The sequence below is a fragment of the Heterocephalus glaber genome, unplaced genomic scaffold (assembly GCF_053883595.1).
Source record: "Heterocephalus glaber isolate CG9 unplaced genomic scaffold, H.glaber_assembly_v1.0 deba00001097, whole genome shotgun sequence".
NCBI lineage: Eukaryota > Metazoa > Chordata > Mammalia > Rodentia > Bathyergidae > Heterocephalus > Heterocephalus glaber.
Genome location: NW_028258191.1, coordinates 3,702,749 through 3,721,425, shown reverse-complemented (window position 1 = coordinate 3,721,425; position 18,677 = coordinate 3,702,749). Strand labels below are relative to the sequence as shown.

General features: G+C 38.2%; 1 protein-coding gene across 11 annotated transcripts in view; it reads left to right on the top strand.

Annotated features, from left to right (window-relative positions):
* The window catches only part of Lypd6b (LY6/PLAUR domain containing 6B), a 237,976-nt gene that overhangs the window by 199,612 nt on the left and 19,687 nt on the right, over positions 1–18,677 (top strand). The window contains exon 1 of one of the 11 annotated variants that reach the window (XM_087210065.1): positions 10,729–10,788. The exons of the other annotated variants lie outside the window; for them this stretch is intronic. The gene's annotated coding sequence lies outside the window, so the exon portion shown is untranslated. Of the gene's footprint in view, positions 1–10,728; positions 10,789–18,677 lie in introns of those variants that run through there. 11 annotated transcript variants of the gene reach the window in all.

The following is an 18,677-nucleotide window of genomic DNA, read 5'->3' as shown; positions in this document are numbered from 1 at the left end:
ATATATGACTTTTTATGTCTGTTAGTGTTTGTTTTATATAGTTGGGTGCACTAGTGTTTAGTGCATATAGATTTATAATTAATCTCTTCCTATTGGATTGTTCCCTTTACAAGGATGTAGTGTCCTTCTTTGTCTCTCTTAATCAGTGTTGGTTTGAAATCCACTTGATTTGCAAAGAGGATAGCTACTCCTGCTTTTTTTCATGTTTCCGTCACATGGAGTATTGTTTTCCACCCTTTAACTTTCAATCTATGAGTTTCTTTTTGAATTAAGTGTGTTTCTTGTATGCAACATATTGTTGGATTTTGCTTCTTGACTCATTCTGCCTGTCTATTTCTTTTGATTGGTGAGTTGAGACCATTAATGTTGATGGTTATAACTGATATGTATTGACTTATCTTTGTCATGACTTTTTCTTTTTCTTGGTTTCTCCCCCTTTGCATTTAATTTCTTGTTGTGCCCATTGGCTTCATTCTGCTGTGCTTCCTGGGGTTGTGATCCTAATTGTCTGTACCTAGGATATTACCTAAAATTTTTTGGAGTGCTGGTTTGGTATTCATGAAGTTCCTAAGGTGGTCTTTGTCATGAAAGTATCTTATTTCTCCATCAATTTTGAAAGATAGTTTTGCAGGGTACATCAATCTGGGTTGGAGGCTGTTTTCCTTTAGGGCTTGGAATACATTACTCTAAGCTCTTCTTGTTTGGAGGGTTTAGCATTGAGAAGTCTGCTGTGATTCTGATGGGCTTTCCTTTGTATGTGATTTGATTCTTTAACTGCTTGTAGAACTTTGTTCTTCTGTTGGATTTCTGGAATCTTAACTATTATATGTCTATGTGTAGATATTTTTTGATCAAGGGTATTTGGAATCCTATATGCCTCACTCACCTGTATGTCAATTTCTTTGCCCCTGCTTGGGATGTTTTCTGCCATTACTTCTGTGAAGCTTTTTATATCATCTGAATTCTCTCCTGTTTCTTCATTGACTCCAGTCAGTCTTATGTTGTTTTTCTTTGCATTGTCTAGCAGCTGCTTGATTGATTTCTCGTGGTCCATTACAATTCTGAAGCAATTTTTCTTTTCCTGGTCACTAATTGCAATCTTATCTTCTATATCTGAAATTCTGTCCTCACATTGGCTCATTCTGTTTGTGTAGACTTTAGATGGAGTTTTTAATCTCCTGGAAATCTGTTTGTATCTGTTTTATGGATTCCATTTGTTTCCTATGTTGGGATTCCATCGTGTTCTGCAGCTCCTTTATTTTTTTATCTGCATCCTCTGTAGGTTTATTAATAATGTCTTGCACTATGGGCGCAATCTCTGCTGTTATCTGAGAAATTATTTCTGATTTCATTTTTTCCAGATCGTCTTTTGTTTCCAGTTCAGGGAGTCCGGTGGTTGAGTGTCAGAGTGTTCCTTCTCCTTTCCCTTTGCGTTTGCTGTAGCCAATCTGGAAGTCTGGTTTTGAGAGTTGTTTATGTGTCTTCTCATTTCGATGGAGGTGTGCTATTGCCACCTGTGCGGCTCCTCCTCTGGTCTGGGAGCAGTGGAAAGGTGTCCCAGAAGCCCCTTCCTCTGGACTGGGAGGGGTGGAATGGCGGTGCAGAATTCCCTACCCCTGGACTGGGAGTGCTGGAATGGTGGCCCGGAAGCCCCTTCCTCTTGGGCTGGGACGGGTGGAAAGCTGAAGTTATTCTTCCTACTAGCTCCACTCCTGTTATCATTAACCATTTTCTTTCTATCCCCCCATCAGCTACCTTCTCCAGCCTCTGCTAAACACTGTTCTACCTTCTATTCTACCCTTTGTTTCTATGAGATAATTTTTTTACCACATTTAAAAAATTGACATAAAATTTACATATCCATATGGTACCATGTAACATTTCGATACATACCATTGCATGGTATTCAAATCAGTGCAGGCGTATGTGTCCTCAAACATTTATTCCATTTATTTGTGATGAAACAATTCAAAATCCTTTCTTCTAATTGCTTTGAAATGTATTACCTTACCATTTATATATATATATATATATATATATATATATATATATATATATTTTTTTTTTTTTTTTTGTACCAGGGATCGAACTTGGGGCCTTGTACTTGTCATACAGGTTGTGGAACCACTCAGCTAAATCCCCAGCTGTCCATTCTGTATATTGATAGTTGCATACTGCTCAATAGAGGATTACTTCTCTTATCTTGCATAACTTAGGAGCTGTTGACCAACTTTTCCTCACTGTTCATTAAAGATCAACTTTTTTTAGCTTGTGAAACCATGCACTATTTGTCTTTTCCTGTCTGATTTATTTCACTTAACGATATTTTTCAGGCTCATCATATTGCCACAAATAAGAGGATTTCATTTTTCACTACTGTCTAATATTTCACATTCTTTCCCCCACTGATCTGGCTATGGCTATTGTGAATAGTGCTTCTTTGCCTAACTTGCTATCTGCCTTTCTCCAGAAAGACTGAACATCTTTTTTGTCTCTCACCAGTATATTTTACAGTTTACACTTCAAGCCATGTTGTATTTCTCTCCTTTCATCATGGTAAGGAACAAACAGGCAGCATGGGGTGACAGCAAGATTACAGAGCAGGAAGGCAAGTGCAGGACTACTATCCTTGAATTCTGCTGCTTATCTACAAGATGCCCTAGGCTAAGCCCTTCGACCTCTTTGGATCAGTTTTTAATCTTAGATATTGCATTAATACAACTTCTCTCTTAATACCTTACCATTTGGTTGTAAAAATCAGAAAAGGTATTGCCTGTGAATGCGCTTCATCTCTTTTAAGCACTCACCATTTTTCATTTTTGTTTTTAAATAACAAGGTGTTATGATGAGGGACTATCATTGTTACGTATTGTACCCTATAGCACTTGTTTTAATTCTTAACCACACTCTCCCCTATACTTCCCCTCATCATTTCATGTGGCATCAATTTTTTAGGTCAAAGATTTTCCTTATATTTTAAGACTCCACAGTAATTACACTGGTTTGACCACATATCAGGTACTTCATATGAATTTGGTTAACAGAAATCTGATCTCTAGTATCCTCCAACTACTTACTATTTTTGGTGTGCTGGCAGTAGAGGTCATTGGATCACCAGAAGGTTACTTGAAATGCCGTCATCCTTCTAAAGTAGGATTGAAATTGAAAGAATATGGAGAACCTCAAGAAGTAGGATGAATAACTCTTTTAGATGAGATTCTCCCTTAGTAATTAATTCAAAGTGCAACTCAGTTCTAGGACCAGTTAGAATGAGTCTAGCAGTCAAGCTTGAGTCATGGTAGCCTTTCTAAAGCTCTGTAGATGCCGACAACCACAGGGAATCCTATATCCCACAAGTTGCTTTGAGTAAATCTACTGCTTAGGCTACCAGAACTGTGCTGCTCTTCACTGAGCAGGCTGCTGCTCCAAAAATACCAAAACCACCTTTGGATGGCTTTAAGAGATTACAGTATGTATTTTAAGAGTCTACATGATTATGCATTTAACTTTTTCTTAGTCAAATATTTTCCTTGTAAAAATTTCTTGCATTAAATTATGCCCATTGTAAGAGTGATTGCTCTTAGCATTTCAGCAAGTGGATGGCCAATATTTCTTCACATGTGAAAATTTCATTTTGGATCATGAGGAATATACCAGTTTAAAAGATAACTGGAACTCTTTGAGAAAAATAATGTGAACATGTTGTGATAAAGTTTCTTTAGGGAAACAGGGCATGCTGGGTATACTTAATATAATATAATGAAGATTTAATGTGCCAAGGGTAAGCTGGTGACCAGTAAAATTTGATATTCCCCTCATCAAGCTTGACATATGTGGTGTAACTTGAAGAATTTAATTTTATTAGAAGCATGAAATTTCTGAACTAAGAGTGAGGACATACGCACTATGGAGTTTGGTAAAAAATTTTGAAAATGTGTGGTTGTCCAATTCCTAGTTTAGGGTGTATAGGCTAAGGCTTGACAAGGCACCTGGTCAGTGCTACCAATCTAAGTGCTTGCTTGCACTCTTCATTTATTATGATACCTGTGGAAAATCTCAGCCAACATGCTTTCTATTATGTGAATGTAAATAAAACAATCTTTTTCCTAATACATTTCCTCTACTTTGCCAATCTATAATGTGTATGTATTGTTCTTTACAGATTTTCTTATTTCTGGAAACATGCCCACATGATTGTAGCATAAATACTATGGTTCCCCATCTGGAACAGGCTACGAAATTGCAAACATTTTAGAAGTTCCAATGTAGTAGAATTAGTAATGGTCCATAGTCCATTGTCCTCATAGCAATTGTTACATGTCTATCATTTGTACATGGCCTTCATCATTAGAGTCAAATCATTTTAGAGCATGACCATGTCTTTACGTTTTACTTCTAGTAACTTATTTAGTGCATAGTAAATATGCAAGAATGTTTATTAAATGAATAAGAGAGAAAGCTATAAATGATTATATACATATATACATATGCCTATATTTTCAATTTTAAAAGTTTACTTGATACTTTTTCTACCAAGGAAAAATCCCAAAGATAAGTTTGGTCAAGGATGTCAAATGTGACACTTCTAACCTAATGTGCAACATAATTACTTACAAAAGGAAGCCAGCTTCGTGCATTGCATTCAGCAATGTGTAGCCATGGAGCAGCTGCCAAACTTTGCCAAGTCTTCTTAGATCTGTCCTTCTGGGGGTCACAGTGAACTCAGACTCATAAAGGAACCCTTGAAACAACTCCCAACTTTCATTCATGCACTATCACGCTCAAAATGTGTAGAGAGTTAAGTAAAACCATAAGCAGGGTAGCAATATTTTAATATGCAACTGCTTAGTAGGCCTCATTAAATTATTAAGTTTGTGAAGTTCTGGAATTTTCCTTGAGGGATTTTGTAACTAATGTTAGAACACTGATGGTTGCTGCAGTTGCTGCTTTCTTGATTTGATGCCAGCTTAGTACTTTGCTTCTGCACGTCAGCCTCTACCTCTTAGTTTTTCTTATGCAGTCTTGCAATCTCAAAATCTCTGTTTTGAGTTCATGATGAGAAAGCAGACAATCATTGCCATAAAGTATGTACAGAGCACTGTCCATGTGGCTTAGCACAGTCATAGGCCCCTGTCTCTTATTGTTCCCATTTAAGTGTAGTATGTGCTATGAATGTCTGATATTCAAGTATTTTTTTCTTATTATTTAATCCATTGTCCCATAAAGTGCTTCTTAAAAGAAAGTGTGACTTGGCTTTCATACCCTTTTTTCATTCTGCAATATTCAGCAAACACTGGGCCTCTGCTCTGTACCTGGCCTGATGCTGGAGATGCAGGACTTCAGTGTAAGGGACTTGAACATGGTGTGACGGGGGGGCAAGCATCTCCTCTTGCACACATATTCTCCTTCCCGTTGAAGGATCTGGCTCAGTGCCCTGGAAATGCAGCATGGGCTTCTGAGGCATTCCAGAATTAAATGCAAGGTTGTTTTTTTTTTTTCAGTGGACTCATTAATGAAACCATCAAGCAGAATAATGAAGATCTGAAGCTTCAAAGTCGAACAAAGTTATATTAACCTGGTAGGGCAGCAGCAGTGATTGTCACTTGAGGACACATTACCCAGGCACTGGAAGCCAGAGTCAGAAGCCTGTTGGGCCTCCTGTAAGCTGGGAATGTAGCCCTCTTTACAGCAGCTAGAGTGACTCCCTGAGCCCATTCAGAATTTTCTTAATCATGCTCAATTCACTGAACTATGGTTTTGACTTGGGAAGTTGTAGGGAGAACAAAAATACAACGTCTGGGGAAAACAAAAGGAAGCAGCTGGGGAGAGGGCATTCAAAGCTACTCTCCTCACTAGGACTGGCAAAGAAGGCAAAGGCTATCAGTGACCAGGTGTAAGTATAAGGAAGTTGATTTGTAAAATAGGTCCTTGAAGGCCTGTTAGGGTGTGAATCATTGAGATCACAAAAGGAAGCAGCTGGTAAGTTCCGGAAGCCTTTTTATATAAGCCCAGAATTTGAAATGTACTAAATGGAGTGTATTGCATATATTTAAATATTTATGTACAAATGGCTGTCATTTCTTAGCCTGCTGTGCCGTGGCCACATGGCTTGGTACAATTGTTTTTAAATTATCATTGTCTAGATTCTAGGATTGTGTGGAAGAAGAAGAGAATCACACAGTAAACCAAACAAGGAAGATGCAGAACAGACTATTAAAACTCTGTTATGTCTCTCATAGCAAACTATGTTTAAAAAGTTTTGAAGGCAGTATAGTGTGGGAATTAAAATGCATGAGTTTGGAATTGGACTTGAATTTAAAATTTCTCTTTGATTCACACTAGCCTTATATCCTTGGGTTAGTTACTTATCCTGTCTTTGAACTTCAGATTCCTCATCTGTGAAGTGGGCATAATAATAGTTCTCATCTCACTGTGGGAGCATTGAAGAAATTCCTGAATTAATGGTGTTAGGTGCTTGATACTTACAAGCCCTCAATAAACGCTAACTTAAAAATAAGTCATTCTGCATGAGGGTGCAGTGGAGGAAATCCTTTAGCAAAATACTGGATGGTAAGAGTCACCTGGGGCTGGCACTTTGATGTAGGAACTAAAACTACAGCAGTGAGCAAAATAGTTCTTGGCACATAGTAGGTGCTCACTAAACATTATTTGCATGACTAAATAAATCATGAATATAGAGTGTATAATTTGGACTATTTTATGAAATTAATTAAAATATGCATTTTACATAAGGGAAAGAAATAACGAGTGAAGATTTTGAGTCTGGAAAAAGCATATTTTTTCAAACTTTCAGCAGAAAAATATTAGTATTCTTATTTTCTATCAGGAACACAGGGTTTGTTTCTGTTTTTCCTCCTAAGATCAGATGATTTGAGGAATGCTTCTATAGAGTTCTAGATGTTCTCTTCTTGGGACAGCCTTGACAATCCTTTTGCTCTTCTGTTTTCTTAGGGTGAAGCAGAGACACGATAGGAGAGGGAAAACACACATAGACACGACTGAATATAATCACTTTTCTGTCATTCACTTTGAGATTCTGAGTTTAATATCCCCCCTGTGACAAAAAATAGAGGCTCAGAGGTGCCAGATTCTGCAGTCTAACTGGAGTCACTGTTTCCCCATTAGGGAATAGACCCTACCCTGGATCTCTTCCAAACTGTCTTGTCCAGCTATGGGCTGGTTGGCTCTGCCCTTACCTAAGAGTTGTGCTTTGCATTTCTCTGCTGTCCATATTTCAAACTCTTGCACTGAGGGTAGGAAAAGGGATTGACATTCTCTGCCTAGCCCCAGCTCAAATTCATTACTCAGACAAGATGTGATGAACAAATATCTGCCTTTGGTGGAAGACATACAAATTTGCCAGAGAAAGGAATGCAGTTCTGGGACCTCCTAGCTTCAGGATTATGTAAATCACTCAACACTACTAAAGTTGAAGTTATGAAAGTAAATAATTTCCATTTGTACCCCATCTAATTAGTCTAAGGAAAATGGTGACAAAGGATTTATTCCAAAGCTTCTCAGGAGGTTGTCCTGTTAGGTGTTCCCCAGAGACATAATTCTAAACATATTCCTTTCTGAGGTGTTGCATGCAGTAGCTAATATTTATTGAGCTCTTCCTATCCTCCAGGCTTGAAACAAATTAGGTAAGGTGCATTATTTTTTATGATTTTGTCACATTTACAAGGAGGAAACTGAGGCACAGGAGATTCACTAACTTTTAGGAATTGATTTTAAATGTAAGAAAACTGAAATGCTCAGGAAAAGCCTAGTCATGAAAAAATATTTAGCTTGTTCGCTAAGATAAATAATAAGAATTTCACCCTTACAATATGTGTTCAAGGAGCCATGGCATGCTTTCCTTTGAGTGTGGGCTGTGGCCCCCTATGGTGTCTTACCTATGAAATTTTTGTTCAGGGGCCTCAGGTAAGGCACCATACACCTCTCTCTACCTCTTGTTTTCTCGACAGCCTGGAATTTGAGATCTCAGAACCTCCAGTGTATTCACAGGAGATGTTAAACTATTTCTAATATTTCAAAAACCCTGAAATACATTGTTTATTTAGAAGCATTAAAACAACATATGCTAATGAGTATATAAAAACAATTTTTTTGCATTTGTCCAAATAATTTAATGTAATAGTTTAGTTATCTTGTGTAATCAGTCATTTTTCATGGCAATTATACATTTCTAATCTTAAAAGTGCGTAGCTATCATCTTTTCTATAAAATTTAGATAAATTCTTTTAAACAAAAAATCTGAGGTTTGGCGTGGGGACAAGAGAGAGATGGACCCTGGGGATAAAAAAAGTAGTACCTATTAGCCTGAGGAGTATAAGAGAGAAGTGCTGTTTATAGTTGACAAATCACAGTACTGCGCACTGGAATGGATATAGATCTTTTATTCCAAAAGAGCAGAATGTTTCCTGGCTGTTTTTCTTTCCTCGTCTGCGTTCTTAATCTGCTTTTATTTCACATAACTATAACTGGTTCTTACAAAGACCTCAGGGAATTTTACCAGTGGAATTTGTAAAATATAAAGAGGGTAGTGAACTGTTGTAGATTCCCACAGCCACTACCAAATGATGTGTTTCAAAGCCAAACAGAAATACTATTTTGTAGTATCTGCTGTTTGGATTTTCTGAGCCACTAGACCACATCCAACCTTATCTTTTTCTTGGCCACCCAAGGGTCCAGCTTAACTTTTTACAATTTACCCTTACCTTACTGGTTTGGGAAGCCACCTTTACCATGTAACAAATTCTCATATAAATTTGAATCAATTTCTGGACTTCTTATTTTGTTTCACTGGTCTGTCTACTCATATGCCAGTACTATACTATTTTGACTATTGGTGTGTTAGAGTATTTTAATGTCTATGAGGGCAAGTTATGCCTCAAATGAAATAGTATGTTATCTACTCAACTCATCCTCTATAAGATGGAAGAAAATTATAGTTTACATTCCAGCCTTCTCAGATCAGGGAGAGGCCTGGTGATTTGGAAACTGATAATATAAGAATAGCAGTTGGATGTGTAAGGGTAAATGTGGTCCCTAAAGAAAGTAGCATACTGTATATAGCATAGTATAGGAAAGTAAATATTAACAATATAAAGGCCTAAAACTTGGAGCAGGTGGGAGGAGGAAGAGGAACCAACAAGGAAAAGGGACATGATCTTTGTGGTTGAAGGCTGCTTTTGTTTTGGAAATTGCCAATCCTAGTCCTCCTTCAGTATAACCAAAAAGGCTACAGTGGGGAAGGTGGAAGTACTTGCTGCATGCCTTAATTAATCAGAGGAGGTTTGCTGCAAAGTGATGGGGCCTGGTGAAGTGTGTCGAGGAGGCCTGCAATGTATTTGTCTCTGAGCAGCTCACAGATCTGGACATGTAGTGACCTTGAGCCCCAAAACTGGTGCCTGTGCACCAGCTTTTGCTTTTGAAGATACAAGAGTAAGCCTCACTGTGTGCTTCCTAGGAAGAAAGATGAAGATGTGTTATTCTTATACATCTTTCTAGGAGACAGTACTACATAGATCTAGTAACACATCGTTACTGCAAAAGATCTGGGAGAGTTGACTTCTGATGCTGAGTTATTGTGGGAAAGATATCCAAAGTGTTCGGTGGGGGCAAATCATAATTCTTTTTTTTCTTTGAAATGCTTATATCTCCTAGACTCTGTCTGTACCTTCACTAAAGTCCAGAGAATAATAAGGTGGACAATACATAGTAAATAGGTCTGGATTTCAGAGTGGGTGGAGAAACCACAACTGGAATTACTGTGTGATGACTTCATACCCCTGCAGACACCCGTAATAACCTTCCCTGTAACCTTGCATCCCCAATTTCCTCCTTACACCCTGGAGATGATTGCACTGCACTTACCGCACAGCCATGTCCGGGAGGGTTAATTAGCTTCGAATGGGAAAGTTCTTTGAAGGTGAATCATGGGGTAAGGTGAATGTGCTAATTTGAGGTTTCACAGCCTTTGAATTGAAAAAACTCCCTTCCCAAGCCCAGATGGTAAAGGGTAAATGGAAATTGGTCTGCTTCAGAGTCACAGGGATGGATGAGCAAGAGGGTAAAGTTAACCTTATTCAAAATGAATTCCATGATCACTTTCCAAGGATCTGTCCTGTACAAAATGTGATGGGCAGCCATGCAGCATTGGGGAGCTCTGAGGAGCAGGCATGCACTTGCTGCTGCTGTGATTGTTACCTATGGTAGAAAACAGTTGCCCAGAATTGTGACTCCGTGGACTAGAAGTAATTTCCCATCAATGGCAGTGAGTGCGGCAGTGATGGCAATGGGCTCCACATCTAGCACTGTACAAATAATAAGTAAGGTCACAGGTGCACTGTCAGCTCTCTCACCTTTCAGACACTTTCTCCACCGATCCCACAGCCAGCTTTCTCTGTCAGGCACTTAGAGCGAGGAGAATCTTTGTATCCATTCACAAAAAAAAGGAGTAAAAAAGAGAAGAATCTCCTTTTTTGGCCTCTGTTCTTACATGCTGCTCTTTATAAAAATACCTTCAAGGTGTGCTTTGTTTTAAGCACGAGGTAAAGGGGCTATTTTAGACATTATCAAAGAACATTTTGCCTTCCAATAAGGAGTTTCATGGTCTGGAAATTGGTACAGAATATGGATGAGATCTCAAATGTGCAATTCAAGATGAACTTTTTTTACACTTTTCTTTTCTTTTGAGATGTCCTTGAATTCAGAAGCAAGGAGTAGAAGGGGAGGAGGAGGGAAGAAACTTGGTTAAGAAAGGTGAGTATGGAGTGAATCTGGAAGGTGAAAGGGCTTCCTTGGGAAAATGAGCCTCCTAAGAACATTGTGTCAGAGAAGTCTGGGACTGTAGAAGATGAGAGGTCCCCAGAAGAACAGCTGGACAACATTTTAGTAAAAGGTGCTCAATTTAAATGAGAAGTCAAGTAAAAATAGTCTAGTATTGTTTCTCAAAATACAGATCTTAGGATGGAAACTAGGGCAAAACATCATTCCATTAACTGGGGATCTCAGGTATTTAGTGAATCTGTTATATTCAAATAAACTCATGTCTCTGTGCAGATGTTTATAGGCACTATAATGCAATAAGAGGATCCAGCCCTGAGTATCCTGGAGCTTCATGGATTTTAGAGCTATGTTCCTAACAATATGTGTTTAGTTTTCTCCACTCTTCCACTGAAGATCAAGAATCCTGCCCATCTCTACTTATTTAATGATGTGCTTCAGTGATGGTACTAGTAAAAATTTTGGTGGGGTTGAAATACTTGCATGAGATTATAAAATAGATTTATCTTCTGATATGGTGCTCAGTAGTATTCTCATTTGCTTACTGAAGTCTTCCTTCTTATCTGATTAATTTGTTGGATGAATCCAGATGTTGGTTTCCTGTCACCTCAGAGACCATAACAATGGTTCTTCACGTTACTTGTGAAGAGGCTACTCTTTATGCATGGCAGCTGTTCCCATAATAGCTCGGTTATCACAAAGAGTCATGATGTTTGGGTCTTGAGTGGCTCTTTTGATGATGTTTAAAGACTGGGTTCAAGGCTGAGTTGGGGTTCTGGCAGGAACCAGGTGGCATAATCAAACTGGTGTTAGTTGAGGGAGTTAACAAAGGGTGTTTCCAATGGCATGTCAAATTAGTAGCAGAGAAGAGCCATTTGCACCATATCCTAGGCTGGTGACTTTTTAGAGCTTTCAATGATAACAGCCCACTGGCAAGCATGCCATAGGTTCGCCACCACTGCCCTAAGCCCGGAGGACCAAGGAGAAATGGCTGCCAACCTCTGGGAGATGGTAACTGTGGCATGCCATGTACCAGTAGCTGAGGGGCGTGACCAAAAGGTAGTCGGGGGAATAATATGCAGTTTCACTGTCTTCCCACCTTGCAGTTTGTGAGAATTTTCTATTGGCCACACCAAACTGGAGGTGCTTGTAGCTTGCCTTGCCAGCACAGAACAGGGTTGGAAGGCATGAAGGGTAGCTCTAGAGGGCAAAGGGAGTTAGGGAACACTCATTTCCCTTTCCCTAGACTGGAATAGCTTAGAAGAACATGTTGCAGTAGTGTGTTTAAGCCCCAGCACAGTGTGGGTTGGAGCACATGGGAATGCACAGGCCCTTGCCAGGCACACCATCAGCTGCTGAAAATGGAGCTCTCACCGTCTCCATATGAGTGACTTATTAGGGTATTAAAAGACTGCTCTCTTAAATAAACAATCAAAACAGGGATGAAGCAAAATCTTTTATTTTGTTTCATATTATTTTTTGAAGAAATCTTCAGCTTGTCTCCAGGTACGGACTGGACTGTACTTTCCCTAACCCAATGCTAAGCAAAGTAGGACAGTCAGGTGGCCACAAACACCAAGTTTTTCTCAGGCTAGAGACCAATGCTAGGTTGGAGTATTCATGGAAAGAATGGTGAATGAGAAATATGTGAACTGAGACTCCCAAAAAGCATGTGAAGTATGACACATACTTGAAGAAACAGTAATGAATGATACACGTAAAAGAACATAGCTTGTTGATTTTTTAAAAAATTAATTTTATTGGAATATTTTAGGCATACCATATAATGGCATTCATCATTGGAAATTTGCACCTTTACATAATCTCTCTTGGTTCTTATTTTTCCCCCTTCCCCTGCCCTCCCTTCAACCCCTCCATCCCTCCCTATTTACAAAGACTTTGTTTCCAATTTTTCATTTACTCATATTAATTCCATTCCATTCTATCCTTTCCCCAACCCCTCCCACTTCCCCTTTCCCTTTGCCCCTTTTCTTCCTATTTCACATTATCTATTATACCTTTTAGTCCTTATTCACACTTTCAGTTTCTCATACTAGAGGAACTATTCAGTATTTACACATGTGTGTCCTATTTATTTCATGTAGGAGTATGGTCTCAATGTGCATCCATTTGGCTATAATTATCTCTAATTTCTCATTTTTTATAGCTGAGTAGTACTCCATTTTATAAAAAAACCACATTTTCTTGATCCAGTCTCCAGTTGATTGGGGATTTGGGCTGCTTCCAAGTTTTAGCTATTACAAATTATGCTGCTATGAACATGGGTGCACATATATCACTGTGGTATGATTCTTTTAATTCTTTGGGGAAGATCCCCAGCAGGGGAATAGCTAGGTCAAATGAGACTTCCAGTCCTAGTTCTTTGAGGTATCTCCATACTGATTTCCATAGTGGTTGCACCAGTCGACACTCCCACCAGCAGTGGAGCAGGTTCCTCTTTCCCCACAGCCCCACCAGCATTTGTTATTGATTGATTTCATGATAGCAGCCATTCTTTCTGGAGTGAGGTGGAATCTCAGCATTGTTTTCATTTGCATCTCTCAAATGACCAGTGATGTTGAGCATTTTTTTCATATGTTTATTTGCTAATTCTGCTTCTTTGTCTGAGAAATGTCTGTTCATTTCAGATGCCCATTTTTGGATTGGGTATTTAAATTTGGGAGGTCTGATTTTTTGAAGTTCTTTATAGAGTCTAGATAGTAGACCTTTGTCTGAAGAACAGCAGGTGAAAATTTTTCCCACTTTGTGGGTTGTCTTTTCACTCTGTTGGTGGTTTCTTTTGCTGTGCAGAAGCTTATTAATAAGAAGAGATCCCACTTGTTGATGGTTTGTGCTGGTTCATGGGCAACTGAGGTTTTATTCATAAAATCTTTTCCTACACCAATGTCTTCAAGAGATTTACCTGACCTCTCTTCGAGCCAGTTCAGCATATCTGTTTTAATATTTAGATCTTTAATCCATTTTGATTTTAGTTTAGTGCATGGTGAGAGATATAGGTCTAGTTTTAAGCTTTGGCAAGTTGAAACCCAATTTTTCCAGCACCATTTATTAAAGAGGCTATCTTTCCTCCAGTGAGAGTCTTTGGCTCCTTTGTCGAAGATGAGGTGGCTGAGTGTGTCTGGAGTTGTTTATGCATCTTCTAATCTGCTCCACTGGCTCTCAAGTCTGTTTCTTTGCCAGTACCATGCTGTTTTTATCACAGTAGCTCTGTAGTATAGTTTCAAGTTGGGGGTTGTGATACCCCCTACCTTGTCTTTATTGCCTAGTGTTGCTTTTGCTATTCTAGATCTCTTCTTATTCCAAATGAATTTTTGGATTGTTTTCCCCAGTTCTGTGAAGTATGCTGCTGAAATTTCAATTGGGATTGAATTGAATCTATATAGTAGTTTTGGAAGTATGACCATTTTCATTATATTGATTCTTCCTACCCAGGAACAAGGGATGTCTTTCCATTTTCTGATATCATCTTCAATCTCTCTTTTCAGAGTACTGTAGTTTTCTGGGAAGAAGTCTTTGATTTCTTTTGTTAGGTTGATTCCTAGGTATTTCAAGTTTTGGATACTATTGTGAAAGGAATTGTTTGCCCTATTTCCCCCCTAATGAGTCTGTTGTTCATGTAAAGGAAAGTTATTGCTTTTTGTATGTTGATCTTGTATCCAGCTACACTACTGAATTTTGTTATTAAGTCTAGAAGACTTTTGGTGGCATTCTTGGGGTCTTCTGTATAGAGTCATGTCATCTGCAAATAATGACTATTTGACATCTTCATTTCCTGTCTTTATTCCTTTTATTTCTTTCTCTTGTCTACTTGCTGTGGCTAATGTTTCCAACAGTAAGTTCAACAGGAGTGGTGATAGTGGACATCCTTGTCTTGTTCCTGAATTTAGTGTGAAGGATTTCAGTTTTTGACCTTTTAGTATGATATTGGCTGTTGGTTTTTCATAGATGGTTTTTATCAGATTGAGGTAGAGACCACCTATTCCAATGTTTTTTAGGATTTTTACCATAAATGTGTGTTGGAGTTTGTAAAGTGCTTTTTCTGCATCTATTGAGAAGATCACATGGTTTTTGTCCTTGGCTCTATTGATATAGTGTATTACATTGATTGATTTTCATATATTGAACCATCCCCGCATCCCTGGGATGAATCCCACTTGGTCAGGGTATATGATCTTGTTGATGATCTCCTGCATTCTGTTTGCCAGTATCTTATTAAGGATTTTTGCATCTATGTTCTTTAGTGAGATTGCCCTATGGTTCTCTTTTTTGGTTGGGTCTTTCTCTGCTTTGGGGATCAAGGTGATACCTGCTTCCAGGAATGAATATGGGAGTATTCCTTCCCTTTTAATTTCATTAAAGAATTTAAACAGTAGTGGCAGTAGTTCCTCTGTAAATGTCTTATAGAATTTGGCAGTGAAGCCATCAGGACCTGGGCTTTTCTTAGTTGCTAAGTTTTTAATAACATTTTAAATTTCATTGATTGATATTGGGTTGTTTAGAATTTTGAGGTCTTCTTTGTTCATCTTTGGTAATTCATATGCATCTAGGAATCTGTCCATTTCTTCCGTGTTGTCCATCTTATTGGTGTATAGGTTCTAGAAGTAGGTATTGATGGACCTCTGGATTTCTGCTGGGTCCTTTGTAATTTCACCCTTTTCATTCCTAATTGCATGGATTTAGCCCTTTTCTTTCCTTTTTCTGACAAGGATGGCTAAGGGTTTGTCAATTTTGTTGATTCCTTCAAAGAAGCAACTCTTGGCTTCATTGATTTTTTGTATCATTTTCTTAGTCTCCATTGCATTGATTTCTCCTCTGATCTTTAAAATTTCTTCCCTTGCATGAGCTTTGGATTTGTCCTCCTCTTCTTTTTCTAGAAGCTTGAGGTTCAGCATCAGGTTGTTTAGTTGGGCTTGCTCTGTTTTCCTATGTGTATTCACTGCTATGAATTTCCCTCGTAAGACTGCTTTCATTGTGTCCCATAGATTCCGATATGTTGTATTGTCATTGTCATTTAATTGAAGGAGCTGCCTGATTTCTTCTTTAATTTCCTCTATGACCCATTGGTTATTCAGAAGTGTGTTGTTCAATTTTCATGTGTTTATGAAATTCTTATGGTTTATTTTGCTATTGATCTCCAATTTCATCACACTATTGTCTGATAATATGCACGGGATAACTTCAATTTCTTTGCACTTACTTAAACATGTTCTATAAGTGAGTATGTGGTCTTTTTTGAAGAATGACCCGTGTGCAGCTGAAAAGAATGTGTATTCTGATTTTGTGGGGTGGAACACTCTGTAAACATCTGTTAAGTTCATTTGTTCAAGAGTTTGAGTTCTCATATTTTATTGCTTATTTTTTGTCTAGTTGATCTATGTATTTGTGACAGTGGGGTATTGAGGTCTCCCACTACTATTGTAATACTGTTTATTTGATTTTTCATGTCTGTTAGTATTTGTTTTATATAGTTGGGCACACTAATGTTTGGTGCATATGTGTTTATGATTGTCATCTCTTCCTCTTAGACTGTTCCCTTCACAAGGATGTAGTGTCCTTCTTTGTCTTTCTTAATCAGTGTGGGTTTGAAATCTACTTGATCTGCAAAAAGGGTAGCTACTCCTTCTTTTTCGGGTTCTGGTCACATGAAGTATTGTTTTCCACACTTTCAGACTATGAGTTTCTTTTTGAATTAAGTGTGTTGTATGCAACATATTGTTGGATCTTGCTTCTTAACCCATTCTGCCCATCTGTTTCTTTTGATTGGTGAATTGAGACCATTAACATTGATGGTTATAACTGACATGTATTGATTTATCCTTGCCATGACTTTTTCTTTTTTTGGATTCTCCTCCTTTTTGTTTCATTTCTTGTCATGCCCAAAGGATGCATTCTGCTGGGCTTCCTGGGCTTGTGATCCTTGTTGTCTTTTCCTAAGATATTGTTTAAAAATTTTTGGAGTGGTGATTTGATATTCATGAATTTCCTAAGGTGCTCTTTGTCCTGAAAGTATCTTATTTCTCCATCAATTTTGAAAGATAGTTTTGCAGGGTACATGAATCTGGGTTGGAGGTGTTTTCCTTTAGGGCTTGAAATACGTCACTTGAAGCTCTTCTTGCCTTGAGGGTTTGTGTTGAGAAGTTTGCTGTGATTCTGATCGGTTTTTCTTTGTATGTGATTTGTTTCTTTTCTCTAAATGCTTGTAGAATTTTGTTCTTCTATTGGGTTTCTGGAATCTTAACTATTATATGCTTATGTGTAGTTTTTTTTGATGAAAACTAGTTGGAGTTCTATATCCCTCAATTATCTGTATGTCAAGTTCTTTTCCCCTGCTTGAGAAGTTTTCTGCTATTACATCTGTAAACAGTTTTTTTTTATGTCATCTGCACTCTCTCCTGTTTCTTCATTTACTCTGTTCAGTCTTATGTTATTATTCTTTGCATCATTTAGCAGCTGCTGGATTGGTTTCTTGTGGTCCCTTACTATTTTGAAGCCATTTTTCTTTTCCTGGTCACTAATTGCAATCTTATCTTCTGTATCTGAAATTCTGTCCTCACATTGGCTCATTCTGCTGCATAAACTTTCAGTGGAGTTTTTTATCTCCTGGAAATCTGTTTGTATCTGTTTTATGGATTCCATTTGTTTCCTATGTTTGGATTCCATCATGTTCCTCAGTTTCTCTATGTTTTTATCTGTGTCCTCTCTAGATTTATTAATAATGTCTTGCACTATGGGCTCAATCTCTGCTTTTATATGAGAAATTTTTTCTGATTTCATTTTTTCCAGATCCTCTTTTGGTGCCTATTCAGGGATTCCAGGTTTTTGAGTATCAGAGTGTTCCATCTCGTTTACCTTTGGGGTTGCTGTAGGTGATCTGAATGTCTGGGTTTGAGACTTGTTTACATGTCTTCTCATTTCACTGGTGGTGGTGGGGATGTGTGCTGCTGGTGCCCACGTGGCTCACCTCCTTGGAGCTGGGGGTGATGGTATGGCAGTCTGAAAGTTTCACTTCCTCTGTGCTTGGGGCAGCTCTTCTCCTGGGCACTCAGGGAGGTGGTATGGTGGCCCAGAAGGTTCATACCTTGTTGATTCTTAAAGTAAGTGCTGTGAAAACTACTGCATGCCATTCATCTATGGACAAAGATTCATCAGAAAGCCAATAAATAGATATGTTCCAGTGAGGTCTCATATTGTTCTCCATATATTCTAGAATAGTTTTCTTAAAATTGAGCTTCAAAGGAATTTTACATCTTGCTTTCATGTATGCTCAGATAATCATAGAATTTGAGAACTGAAAATACACACATTGAACTTCATCATGAATTCTTGTCTAACACTGAATGACCTTAATGAAACTGGTATTATGGTATCTATAGAGAACAATGTATCTCTACATTTACCTTTCTAATTGATTCGATAATTTGACAAAAATGGCAGCAGACAGGTACTTATCTTTCATTCTTTTTAATTCCTAGGACTCCACAAAATAGAGATAGGGGAAACCAGGTCTCAGCGCAATTGCGTGATCAGCTGGAGGTAGTAGTTCTGGGAAGTGGCAGGTTCAGAATTTGTACCTAGACCTGGGTGCTTCCAAAGACTAATATTCCCCATAATACCAGGCAGCACTTCTCTCAACTTCACCCTTGTGGGAACGTGAACCACATCGTGAACCATTAAATGTCATTTTTGTGTTGCAGTTAAAACACTCTTTAATGTACATAATTTTTCAGTTTCCTCTGGGAATATGAAATTATGCACGTATATATCTTTGTATATGTACATTTCCTTCTGCTCCAAATAGTAATAGTGACAATTTATAGAGCAAGTGACACGGTGTAACTTTATTA